This window comes from Chlamydotis macqueenii, chromosome 4 (genome assembly GCF_036417535.1).
Source record: "Chlamydotis macqueenii isolate bChlMac1 chromosome 4, bChlMac1.mat, whole genome shotgun sequence".
In the NCBI taxonomy this organism is placed as follows: domain Eukaryota; kingdom Metazoa; phylum Chordata; class Aves; order Otidiformes; family Otididae; genus Chlamydotis; species Chlamydotis macqueenii.
The window spans coordinates 67,963,580-67,976,893 of record NC_141559.1 but is presented as its reverse complement, the minus strand read 5'-3'; positions in this window follow the sequence as shown (position 1 = coordinate 67,976,893).

The following is a 13,314-nucleotide window of genomic DNA, read 5'->3' as shown; positions in this document are numbered from 1 at the left end:
TTGTCCTGAAACTAATGCAGCTCATCCAAGCCTGCCAAGCAGTACCTGGTTTTCTGGGAGGTCTGGGGTCCTCTTCTGAAGCATGAAGCCTCTTCTTCCTTTGCTAGCCAAGACTTGAGCTGGACCTGTCCATTGCAAAAGCATATTAATGCATTTTCACTCCATCCCTCCTTCCACACTCAGACTCTGGCAGGTTGGATGGGACCTCTGAAGGTCCTCTGGTCCAGGCCGTGCTCAGAGTGGGTCCAACCATAAGTCTTCCCTTCTATTTTCCCTGGGAGTCTTGCTTAAATACTAACATAAGCCACTTTGTCTACCTTCATTTTTTGGTTGCTAAAGACTCCTTAAAGACTTCTTGTGGACAGAAAATGGAATAGGGTCTCCCATGACAGGGAGAGACTCTTCAGTAGGGCCTGTTGTGACAGAACTAGGGGTAATGGTTTCAAAATAGAGGCAGATAGATTTAGATTAGATATTAGGAAAAAATTTTTACAATGAGGGTGGTGAAACACTGGAACATGTTGCCCAGAGAGGTGGTGGATGCCCCATCCCTGGAAACATTCAAGACCAGGTTGGATGGGGCTCTGAGTAACCTGATCTAGTTGGAGATGTCCCTGGTCCTTGCAGGGGGGTTGGACTAGATGACCATTGAGGGTCCCTTCCAACCCTAACCATTCTATGATTCTGTAACCAAGACAGCAGGTAAGTCAGGTAGTTGGCACTGCTATCCACTTAGACAGCCTATATAATCTGAGAATGGCTTACACAAGAGGCATCAGAAAAAAAGACTGTGAGGACTCAGGGCTAGTGGGGAGGAAAGAAAAACAGCAACACTAAGTTGGTGATGAATTCATATCCCTACGTCGCGTATCCATCTCAAGCAAAGGGGAAAAATGAGGTAAACAAGGGCCACTCTCACTGTGGTGGACCAGAGGAAAATGAAAACCTACTTCTCAAGAAAAGGGCAATACTAGAAAATGTTAATAAACTTATCTCATTTTTGGTAGTGCGAAAACAGGCAAGATCCCCTGGCCTGTGAGGTGCTACAAAGCAGGCTTAAATCAAGACAATTGGCAAGGAGAAGCTTCTCCTGAGAAGGGAAGGCTTTATCTGTGTACATGTCTGACCACAGTCTCCCTCCATCTGTCATCTTCTGTGATTTACTCCCATGAACTCTAACATTTACTTTAGTACTGGAAGGACAAGGATAAAATATCTGTAGGATCCCTGGGTGGTCCTGGACACCAGAAGCATTCATACAACTAAATGATGACATCTCTGTTTAAGCTTGAAGTAAATAAATAAATATCCATTAGACTTAGATCAATTTGTGATTTAAAAAATGCAGAATGCTTACACAATTAGCTGTTTCCAAGCCATATTTAACAAGGCATAAGATGGAAGAAAAATAGCACTGCTTTTCTTCTTGCACAGGACTTGTCCTGGAGCTGGAGAGCCCGAGGACTGCAGGGGTTCAGGGAGGCTTAACACCGTTCCGTACCTCTGTCCCCACAGGCTGCAAAGGCCAAGGCCCCCATATGTACCCCTGATACTGCCACCCCCAGTTACCACATCATGCAGTCTTGTTTGGAAACTTCTCTCTCTCTCTCTCTGACAAAAATAAAGCTTTTCCACTCCATTTATTCCATACTGGAAAGCAGTAACAGAAAATCGTTTGTTTAGTGCCTGATTATGTATCAAGGACAAGTGGCAAAAGGCTGCTTTAGAGAAGGTGAAGTGTCATGTTAACATATTATATTCTAATATTAATAATTTGATTTAATATTTCCTTTTTGTGTTTAGCTAAGAATTCAGCAAGCTTTCTCAGCCATCTCTCACACTTCAGTTTCTTGAATGTTGTGTGCCCTGTCCCTCACAGCACTTCTTCACACATTAGGAAAATATTGACACGGTGTCGTTATCCTGTTTGTGCAAAGGTCTCGTCTGCTGTTGACACGCCTGTTCCTCTAATCAGCCGTACGAGTGCTGAGGTGTCATACAATCAGTGACAGGCATTTGGGAGCCCGGCCCCATAGCTCTTAAGCATGCACAGCTCCCATTGATTGAAGTGGGAATTTTATGTGTTTAAGGGCAGCAGGATCAGAGCAGTTCATGAAAATGATTCCTGCCTGCATTCATGGACGACAAAGTGAAAACTCTTGACTTTCCAACAGAGCTTCACTTACTGAGACTTCCTGTGGCACATTTTAATCACTTTTTGGCTTTATATAGCCAATGATTATCCTAATTAAGAAAGTGTTTGACTTTGTTTTCATTCAGGGTGGCAGAAAAACTTTTTTTTTTTTCCTGCACAGTGGTTCCTGGGAACTCAGCCCCTTCCACGGTCAGGCCTTAGTTGATCTCATGTCAGGAAATCTTGAGACTAGAAAACCTTGCTTTTCCTGCCAGAAAATGAGATGCATAGATTTTGTGCTTAGACTAAAAAGATTAGGCCAAACCTCCAGAGCTTCCTGATCAGTTAAAGATGTGCCTCTTCAAGATGCTTTTATCCCAAAGCAGCATTAATGTTTCTTCCCTTTTTAGTCCCCTGCATTTGTCTTTAACAAAACCTGGCATATCTTTACTTTCTCTTTCTGCAAGAGCTTTTTTCCTTATTTAAAAATTTTTAAAAGTCTGTCCATTCCCCCTCACTAACACAGAACTGCAGACTGGGCAGCCAAGCAACTGTAATCCAGCCAGGAATGCACCGAGCTCCAGGGCAGACACGTCAGACAGAGCTCTCGCTGTGAGCTACACTGCTATCCATTTCTGAAGTAAGGCTTGTAGGAGAAAGCCAGAAAAACAGGAGTATCAAGCAGTTATGCATTTCAGCTTCTTCCTCTACTCTTGCAAAAGAGACACTGCAGAAGACAATAGTGGGCTTTTGCTTGGCTGCCAGTGACTCTTATCACTGTTGAGAGTTTTCAGAAATTTGTATGAGAATGAAATCTCACCAATTTGTTACCATCCTGGTTTTGCTAACTTATGATAAACGCATGAGGCATTACCACCAGGCAGACACATTACATGTTGTTTGTGTTAAAATGGCAGGGATATTCCACCCACCTTAGGCAACAAACGGAGGTCCCCAAGTTAAAAGTCTCATTTTCCACTTCTTCTTGCCTGAGCAATGGATTCAGGTGGACATCTCTGGGGAACTCCTTGAGTTTTTGGGCAGGCTGAATCAGCTAATAGAAAAGCCTCTGTCTCTCTTCCCTAACAAAGACAGCTTCACCTCCTAACTTACTTTTGGTGAGAGATGAAGTAGTTTAAATTCTTCCCACATCCAGACTGGGTTCAGAAGTTTTGCAACGGTGAAGCAAACTAAGGGAGGAAACGGGGCAGGTAATGATGAAGGAGTGTCAGATAAGAAACTTGCATATACCATCCCGAATGAGGGCTTTCTGGAGGCTGTATTTTATTTTTATGGTCTGTGTGTGCAATTTAGACTTTGTTTAGCTTTTAAACCGCCAGTGAAAGCACAAAACAGGGAGCAACTTAAAGTACATGTTCACTTGGGCCCATCTCACTTTCAGCACTGCTTTGGTGCTTTGTGGCTACATTTTCTGAAAAAAAAAACTGCCATAAGAATGATTTCAGAGCATAAAGCTTAGATTTGAAAATTAAATTTCTCAAAGCTTTGGAGTATGTAAAGTGAAAAATGTGCTTCTGCCTATTGTAGAGGTGAGGAAGGAGAGCAGATCAAATGTAGACCTCAGATTTCTTGATGTCCTGGCATAGTTGTGGATCTGGGTTTTCGTTTAGCCTCGCGCACATCTGTTCAGCTGCTTCTCTCCTGGACATGCAAGAAATGGAAGAGTTGAGGGGGAGATTAATTTATTTCATTAACAAATGGAAATATTTAAATTTTTTTTTCTGAAGTGTCCCAAAATTAGAAAATGAATGGATGCAGCAGTCATTACGACATCTTATCGCTGCTACCCTGCCTCTCCTCCGGCTCTCGTAGGCCACACTGACATGCAGCTATCTGCAAATCTGTAAGGCATGAATCATCTCACACATTGCTGGGGTGAAACCTGGCAGCTATTTAACAGCACCGCTGCAACACTATGGAACATTTTACGACAGGAAATTAAGCATACCTGAGCCAACTAAAGCCACAGGGGGAAGTTTAGATGGACAGAATTTAATTACCCGTGCTGGAATTTAGCCAGGACACCAAAACTTACACCCCAACCCTCCTGTAAAGTGCCATCGGACCTTTAATACTAACAACTGGTCAAAACATCAGCTTTAGATCTGCTCCAAACCAGAACAGCACTAAAAGTCATCCAAGACCTGCTGAGGTGTTCATTTTCGCCTGACTGACAGGAAGGGGCACAGTGTACTGAATCACGCAAACCAGCTACAGCACAAGAAAAATAACTTTCCCAGCAGCACTGGAGGCTTTGCTTCTCTAGAGGTAGCTTAATATTTTTAGGAGAATTTGATGTATTTGCAGAAATGCATCAAGTGACTTTGTAAAAAACACCAACACATTTCATTATCTCGGAAGTCAAGATATCCTCACACTCCCCTTGCAGAGCTCCCAAATATACTTCAGTGCTCAGCCTCTTCTTTATTGCCATTTGTAGCGTGGAAAAGAGACATGCTATAGTGAAAAACAGCGTGTTGACTTTGTAGGGAAGATTTAAGCCTGGAAGTCTATACTTTTCCACTTCTCTCATTATTTTTCTAAAGAAAGCTCTATACTATTTAACGTTTATTTGTGGTGAAGCTGAAAAATTCTGTGGGTTATCTTTCTAGAAGAGTAGGATTTCTACAAATCACGGTTCTTGAAATTCCTTAGGCTGAGGAATTATGTCAGCCCTGAAAAGCATGGGTTCATTATTCACATCGTGTTACACTGTTGACATAATTCCCTAACAGACTGGGACATGAGGTGTCCCAGTTTGATACTTCAACCTGCAGTCACTGCTTTTGCCTTCTCTAAATAGTAAACACTTTTGTGTCTGAGTTCTTGTTTTAAAAATCCTTTGAGCACTATATCTGAATAAAAAATAAAATCTGGGTTAGCTGTGGGCCACCAGCAATTTATCAAGCAGTATTAGTTATGACGGTGGGATATTTTCCATTATCTGCAGATTATTAATAGAGACACTATATACATAGTGATTATTCGTTGACTAATAATTGAGATAATATTGATATGAAGCCTAGTTTCATTAGCACCTTAGTAAAGAGATTATGATTGTGAAAGGTATTTTTTTTCCCTCCAATTGGTAATCAAAAGTTATTTAATAGCAAAATCAGTCTGTACTTGTAACAGAGGTTGCGGACTTTGGGAGTTGGCAGAGCCAGCTGCTGGGCTGCTGGGAGCCAGACTCTTTTTGATCTTCATATTGAATGGTTTTCTTTGATCACCTAGACAATAGATCATAAAAGAACAGGGCTTTTACCCATATCTCCCTAAATTTGCAGGTAAATAATGAGATGGTCTGAACTGAGGCTGGAGTGTAGGATTTTTAACAAACAATTCTCCCCTTTGAAGTAGACTTAGTAAAATTAGCATATAAATGAGCAATGCTGCTACATAAGGACACTCGGCTGAAGAAGAGGGATAATTGGACTGAGGGGGTTAGTTTCTAAATGAGGTCGTTTGCTAAACGACCAGCAGTTAGGCTACAGGTGTGTTCACTTTGTGAATCGGAGATGAGATTTGAACAGTGGGGTGTGCTCAAGCTGGGGACCCCGGGCTACCATAGGCAAGGACCGGAGCTTTGTAGCTCGCCCGGAAAGCCCAAAGTTGGGTGGGAGACAGGACAGACGTAGACTATGCCTCTGTGGAAAGAGTTGTCTTAACCATTGCTGTAAAGTCAGGCTGTGGTCCATTACATGAATATTTGTCTCTATTGTGTTCAGGTATGCGGTGCTGCCCAGTGCCTTCTTCCGTAAATCTCCGCAGAGCTCCGTTTGCGGTGCCTGTGAGGAAGGACCATTATGTTGAAATATCTGTGCCTGTGGTTGCTGCCAGGGGCTGAACTGAGCCTGAAAAGCCAGAACAAGGGTTTAGTGTGGTGGTAGCAGGGTAACATTAGGATCTTTGAGCCACGCAGCTTTTTGTTTCACCAAAATCAGTGGCATTACCTACCCCAATGGGAAACTGTCACCTCATTGCAGAGTACCTTGGCCTCTCTCCTCTCTGCGTGTCTGGGATAGCCCCCCGGCACCAAAATAACCTTGTCCTTCCATGGCAGGGACGCATGGCTTGGGCTGTCTCAGTAGTAGTGTTTTCCAATTTACTAAATGAAAAAGAAGTTAAATTAAGTAATACATTTTTTGAGTCAGCTTTCAACCAAAATTTCTCAGCATGTTTGAAAGAATCATGCTCAGTTCACTGGAACTTGCTGCTTTATTCACTTCAAGAAAAGCTGAAGGGGACGGTAGATGGAAGGCAGGATAGGATCGCCATCAGGATAGCGTTTTCTGTGTAGTACAAATCCTGAGCTCAAATTCCCCCTGTGATTGGTTGTGAGGAAAAACATGGGCTGAGTTTCTATGGAGAGTGTCAGCATCCTCTGGAGCTGCTTACTCTCCTCTGGCCCAGGTACTACTGGGATCATCTTCACCCTTCCACAGATGAGATCATCCTTCCCCCAGCATAACCCTCACGTAATGTGGGAGGCTGAGGACTGAATCCAGCTCTTTTACACGTTAAGTGAGTGTTAAGGGCAACATTTTTTGCAAGATGAAATTTCAATCTCTCGTGAATCCAACCCAAAACAGAGGTTCTGTACCTCGAATTTTCCCCCACCATAATTCTCCTGCTGTCAGAGACCTGTTAGGATGGGGCTCTGTACTACTGGTGAGCGCAGTGTGTCTCTGGGGTCTTTCACTCACTGCTGGAGCACAGTCAGAAGCTTTTTCAGGAGGAGGAGATGGCAAGGTGGGCAGCAGCCTACAGGGAAGAGCCACCTGACATGGATGTCTGTGGCATGAAGGAGGCTTGGGGAAATTTTGTGGAGGTGCTTGAGTTTGGGGAGCTCTGGGTGGGTTTGGACAAGAGTTTCGTGCAGAGCTCTAGAAAGAGAGGAAGGGGATGACAGAGACTGGAGGTTCTCCAGCTGGGACCTGGGCACATTCGTGGGAAGGCCTGAGGATCTGGAAGATTGTGATGGACGGGAGTGGAAACAGGAGCTTTGGCACAGGAGAGGGGGAGAGCTGGGGCAAGGGCTGGGGCAGCAGAGTGATGGGCACCAAAATAAATGGATTTATTAAACACCTCTGACTTAGATATTAGGTTTGGGGTGAAAGAGTGTTCTGCCCCATTTCCCCTTCCCTCCCCTTTTAATTTTTTTTTCTACTTGCAACAGGAGTAGCCTTGGCCCAACTAAACAGAGCTGATTTGTTTCAGAGAAATTGATATGAACTTTTTCTGCACTTCTGAAATCTTTCTGTCCTCACCTCTTATATTTATTAGTTCAAAATGATTCACCAAAAGTTGACCTGAATTCTCAAACTACTTTTTTTTTTTTTCCTGGCAAATAAACTCTTCACTAAAAACATATGTGCCCACCACTACACTAAATGCATGCAGTCTATTTACTTGCTGTTTGGCTGGTGGCTGGCCGCATCCCAGCAGTGCGGAGGAGATGGAAGGCATTAAGAAAAGCCCTGAATATTGCTGGCTGAATAGTCTGCAAAAAAAGGGTAGGGATGATAGGAATGAAATTCTAGTACTGCTAAGCGGCACTTGGAAGATTTTGCTATGAAGTTTCTATTAAAAAAAAAAAAGAAATTAAATGGAAGTCACACAAATAAAAAACATGCAGAACACTTTGAAACTACACCAGTGTGCCTCCATAAACGCATGGGATTTAAAAAAAAAAAACAATTTTAAAAAAGACCTTAGTTGTAGGCAATACATTGTAATGGCTCAGCTCGGTGTGGAATAACCTCAAGGATATACATTCCAGAACCGGTCTCTCCATCACGTGGGGGAAAGGGGCAGACAGAGCTGCAGACACAGAGGCACGGCATCTGCTAAGACTTCACTGCCTGGCCACAGCTCCAGCACCATTTCCATCCCCGCTGAGCCTGTTACGCGGTGGCACCCAAGCCAGCCTTTCGCTGACGTGCTTCTCCGAAGCCTGCAAGCAGAAAGGCCAGGTGACAGGATCACTGTCATGAAAGCAGGAAGGTGGCAGAGAAGCTGAACATGCAGCTGTTGTTCAACAAACCCCTCGGTACAAGAAGTAGGGGCCCTGGATGAAGCTCCTGGTTTGGTTCAAAGAATTTTAAATAGCAAAGAGGGGGTGAGGAGGCAGAGAGGAACAACGGCTACAACAAGGGACTGAACTGTACTGATAGCCTGGAGACACGAACAAGAATTGTAGAAGGGGCTACCTGTCCTTAGGCTAATGCAGAGTGTTAGCAAAAGGGTGGGTTTCCTCTAAATACATTTCTCAGCCCAAAGGGCAGGCTCCTGGCTCCGGCAGGCAGCAGGGCAGAGTGGGGAGTTTCTGTTCAGTGGGGTACGAGGGGTTTTAATGAGGGATTGACAACAGGTGACACCTGCTCTTGGGGCTACCCGAGAACTGAGAACACATCTCAAGGGATAATGAAGAGTGGAAAAGAAAAATGTCTTTTTTTTTTTTTTTTTTTCCCTAGGAGGGGATTCATTTGGTGGCATGAGGAGGGAAATGTTTCACTAGGGAACAGGAATAATCATCAAGGAAAGATATGGGAAACGGAGAAATCACAGGCTGAAGTAGGCTTAGTAGGAAAACAACTGGGGGTTTGAAAAATTACCAGAAAAGTGATATTCTCAAGAGTGCAAGCAATAGCACAGGCTCCACTGAAAATGAGGTTAGTTTTGGAAATTAACATCACATCTGTCTAGTTCCAATAATCCTTGTCCATTTCAAAATGGAGCTCATGCCACAAGATATCTGCTATAAATAATCAAATACATTATAACCTGGACATATCCTCTACATCAAATAATCCTGCTATAAAAACTGAGAATAAAGGAATTTGCTGGATGACTAGCACTTAAGAAATTGTTCCCTGGTGAGTTATTTGCAGCCCATTCTGTACTTCAGTAGGAGTTTATGTTGAATAACTCACAGCTGTGGAAATACCTGCACAATGGAGTTTAATACTGCTAATCAGGGGATCCAGATTGGCACAGCTCCACTCTGGACTCACTCACGTTAAGACATACAAGTGTCTTGGGTCACGTAAAAGGCTGAGCAGCTTCAGCGCAGAACTGTGGATGCTCTGGCCGAGGGCTGGTACCCACTGATGAAGGATGGGACGGGGCAGTGTGTGAGAGGGGCAGCCCCATGCTGCAGGAACCATATGGCCTGCTCCTCACCAGGGCACTGTCTACGCCTTGCGAGGGTCCATGGAGGCACTGCAGCGCCGGCTGACCTCTGGAGCCTTTTATCTTTGTGCAGATAGTGGGGTCCTCAACATAGTCCTTTTGTGGGGCTTTTAGGAAACTGGGGTTTTCTTTAGGAATAACAGAAAATGCAATAAACCCACCCAGGCACACAGTGTTACAGTCAGAGTGGTTTTACTTCTGGTCACACTAAAAGCACCAGTTGTCAGAAAAGCATCCTGAGATGTGTGCTTGTAACTAGAAAGGCAGTGTTGATATCTCTTCATGATTTTTTTTTTTAATTGCCAATCTCCTGCATTAGTCTATTTTCAAATATTGAAGGGAACTGGGGAAGGGAGGAAAGGACAGAGAGGGAATAACTGCTGCTTTGGGTGATCTATATCATTTCTATGTCCTTCAAGCTGCTCCTCTGCAATGTTTACATGCATATTTTTGTAGAGAGCTGGGCAGGACATGATCTGTGTAATTCACTCTGCAGCATCGTGTAATTCACTCTGCAGCATCGTGGCTTCATCAGGAGCCTTGAGAAGGGAACCTCATTCGCCCACCCCCAGCTCAATCAGAGGTGCTTGTATTTGATATTTGACTTTCAGCTCCAGCACTTTTTAACTGTTTCTTTTAACTCAAAACCAAATTTCTAGTGCTTGCAGCTGCATGGAAAACAAATCTGGAAAAAATATCAAAGTTTAAGTTGAAATTTCAAAACATTAAGTTGAAATTTCAAAACATTAAGTTGAAATTTCAAAACATGGAAGGAGCCAAAAGAAAAAGGCCATTCAAATCAAACAAAAAGGTTCTTGTTTAAAAAAATAAATTTAAAAAATCGTGATTTTGAGGATCATTATTTCTGTACATCTATCTTAGGTGTTTCACAGCAGCCTGAAGTCCCGCAGGCAGGGGGTTTGCAACGAAAGTGGCACAGCCACAAACCTTCTCCCCAGGGAGACGCTGACCCCGAGGAGGCTGCAAGGCTCTCAGAGGGTGAGGGGTAGGTGGTTGGGTGTAATGGTTCCAATAAAGCTGCAACTGCGGCTAGGCCTTTAATGTGACAAAATTACTCTACTGGTTTCAAGGTAGGACTGTCCGTGTATTTTGTTTATTTTACCTCAAAAGTTCTTTCAAATTAATCCATTAATCAAAGGAGATTGTTGCAGTTAAGAAAGCAGAACAGCTTTGGCGCTGACTTGCATTATCACAGATGAGTAAAAAAATAAAATAAATGAATAAAATGAATACAAAATAAAATCAAATCAATTTTCCATTTCCCTTTCGTGTCTTGACCTTGCAGCTACATGCCCACCCTGGTACCTGGCCATGCCTGCATGAGGCCCATCTCTGGGAGGTTTCCTTCAGTACTGATTGCAGTTTTCTTCCTCAGTATACGGGCTTTTCCTAGAAACTGCCATCTTGTAGATTGCCACTTTCTGAAGTGTCAGCTTGTTCAAAGGCAATTACTACACAGACCACTCCTTCCCTCCCCAACAGCCCCCCTCCCTACTTGAGAACTGGCTATGCCACGGGTCTCACAATAAAATCATAGGACTTGAAACCCTGTTTCCATTTTAAAAGCCCACGTCCCGCTATTACATGGTCTTGACTTTAAAAATGTTGCCTCCCTGTGGAGTGCCACTGTTCAATCACTCGTTATAAACTGGTCATTAGTATTATTCCCCCTCCTCCCCCCAGGAATGCAGCTGGCATCTACAGTAAAGCCAAATCCTGCTGCGTGAAATTTTGGAGTTAGGCCCTTCTCAAGGGGGCTCTGGCTTAAAAAAAAAGAAAAAAAAAAAAGAAGGAAGAATATTTAAAAAGAATACATTTTCTGGGAGAAAGAAGGCTGATTTAGATCATATTCTTCTGAGCCCTTAGACTGAAATAACAGCAAAACTTGGAAATTTGCTAAACAAAGCCAACTTGACTCTCCCTGTCCCTGTTGACACAAAGGCAAGCAGAGGTGATAGCTGTGATATGCAAAAATGAAATTGCATTGCACCTACAAAGCTCAGGAACCACAGTAAAGGTTCTTGATCACTGTCTAAGGATACCTCAGCTATAAGCCCAGCTCCTGTAAATTGAGCTCCTGTAGCACTTCACACCTGATTCACATCAGAGGAGCTGGTGATTTAAGCATAGAGACAATCATAGAGCTGCTGAAAAAAACTGTATAAAAAGATAGCTGTCTCAGTTGCTAACCTTTTGTTATCACCCTTTGGAATCACAAGTTTAACCTGGAGGGGAGATTTCAGTGAAAACAGCTGAAAATTCCCTTTCAAAATGGAGTTTGCAGTCGAAGACAGACATAAGCCCCAGTATCCATCACAGTTCCTAAATTTCACACTTTCTGTCTGCGGAATTTGATCTCTCTTGGCAACCCTGGAGCAGCCCACCTTGGTTTTGATGGGTTTGTCTGTGTGGAGTACAAGAGAGGCCTGCATTTTGTTTTACACATAGCCAGAAGAAGATGGAAGGTTAAAAACTTTGGGCAAAATGGCAAACAAGTTTTCGTAAGCTATCAAAGAGAGATGAAAGAAAATTGAATGGAAAATACTCCCCTCAACCCAGCATCTGAAAGCACCAAACACAGTTCTTAAAAGCTTTTCCAGTACTCAGACCCCCCAAGAGATCACTCGGGGAGGATGAAACTTTATGTGATGAAATGAGAGTTGCAGTCGAATGTGATAAGGAGTGTTAAATGCCTGCTTCATATAAAGCATTTGCTAAAATGTCTCCTAATGCACTTACAAAGGAGACACTAGCCTTATACATTATAGCTGTTCAATACAAAATTGTACATGCTATCAGATGAATTCAGAGTTGTTGAGACAGAGCTATTAATTAAACTGGGGCAATACACAACTTGAGGATCTCCAGAGATCAGACAGAATTCCTTTTAGCATAATATGAAATACTGTGTCCCCCCCCACTGTAATCACTGTTCTGCATGCCACCTTCCCACTGGCAGGATCATAGACACCTGAGAAGTATTTATATCGTAGATGACAGTACAAATGTAAAAATCCTAAAAACAAAAACAAAATTCCCCACCCTCATAAAATTCCTACAACCACACACAGAAAGAAAAGGGAAATAACCTGAAGAATCTGAGAATCTGAGAATCATGAGCACAGACCTACAGGATCCTAAATCGGGGTGTCCAAAAGGAATGGAGCCACACTGGGTGGGTTCAGCTGAAGCACATTTCCCTGCTTCTCTGCAGTAATGGCAGTCAGCACCGGAGTTACCAGGGATGGGTTTAGTAATTTATCCAAACTAAAGCTTATCAGTCTCATCCTGCTCCCTGTAAATCTGATGGAAGCAGAATCAGGAGTTTCTTGAGGAACTGGGGCCTTTGTGCTCTGTTGTGGCTGGATGCTTTTTATGAAGTTTTTGATTCTGTATTATTCTTTAGTGCATAATGGTATTTTAAAATGTGCTTATGGATTAAGACTGCCCATAGGCCCATTAAAATTATTTCTTGGTGTAAAGGATATAGTTCTTTTATTTCAGAAGTGACTCCTAGGGTCATGGAAGAAATGCTCCTACAGATAAATTGCTCCATCACTGATCCTAATAAAGCCTCTCCCTTTGAAAGAACTGCTACTAGTTGCTGTCAAAATAACATGCTAAATTACAACAGATTTTAATACTGTGAACATTCCATGGAAATTCATATTTTTTCATTAAACATAGTAGTGTGGTCCATAAATTTAGAGGCTTCCATAAGCAAGTCTTTATCTAAAGGTACCATCTGCCATTCTGCAATGCTGGGGTACCACCAGGCTTCCTAATAGAGGCATAATGATATGCTAGAGTAACATCAGTTCCATGGATGTTAAATATTCAGCAGCTCCTCTTACACATAGAAGATTCAGGCCTTAGCCTTGTATAAAAATATGCTGTCAAAAAGCTAGAAAAAAACCATACAAATCATCCAGTCCTACACAGTA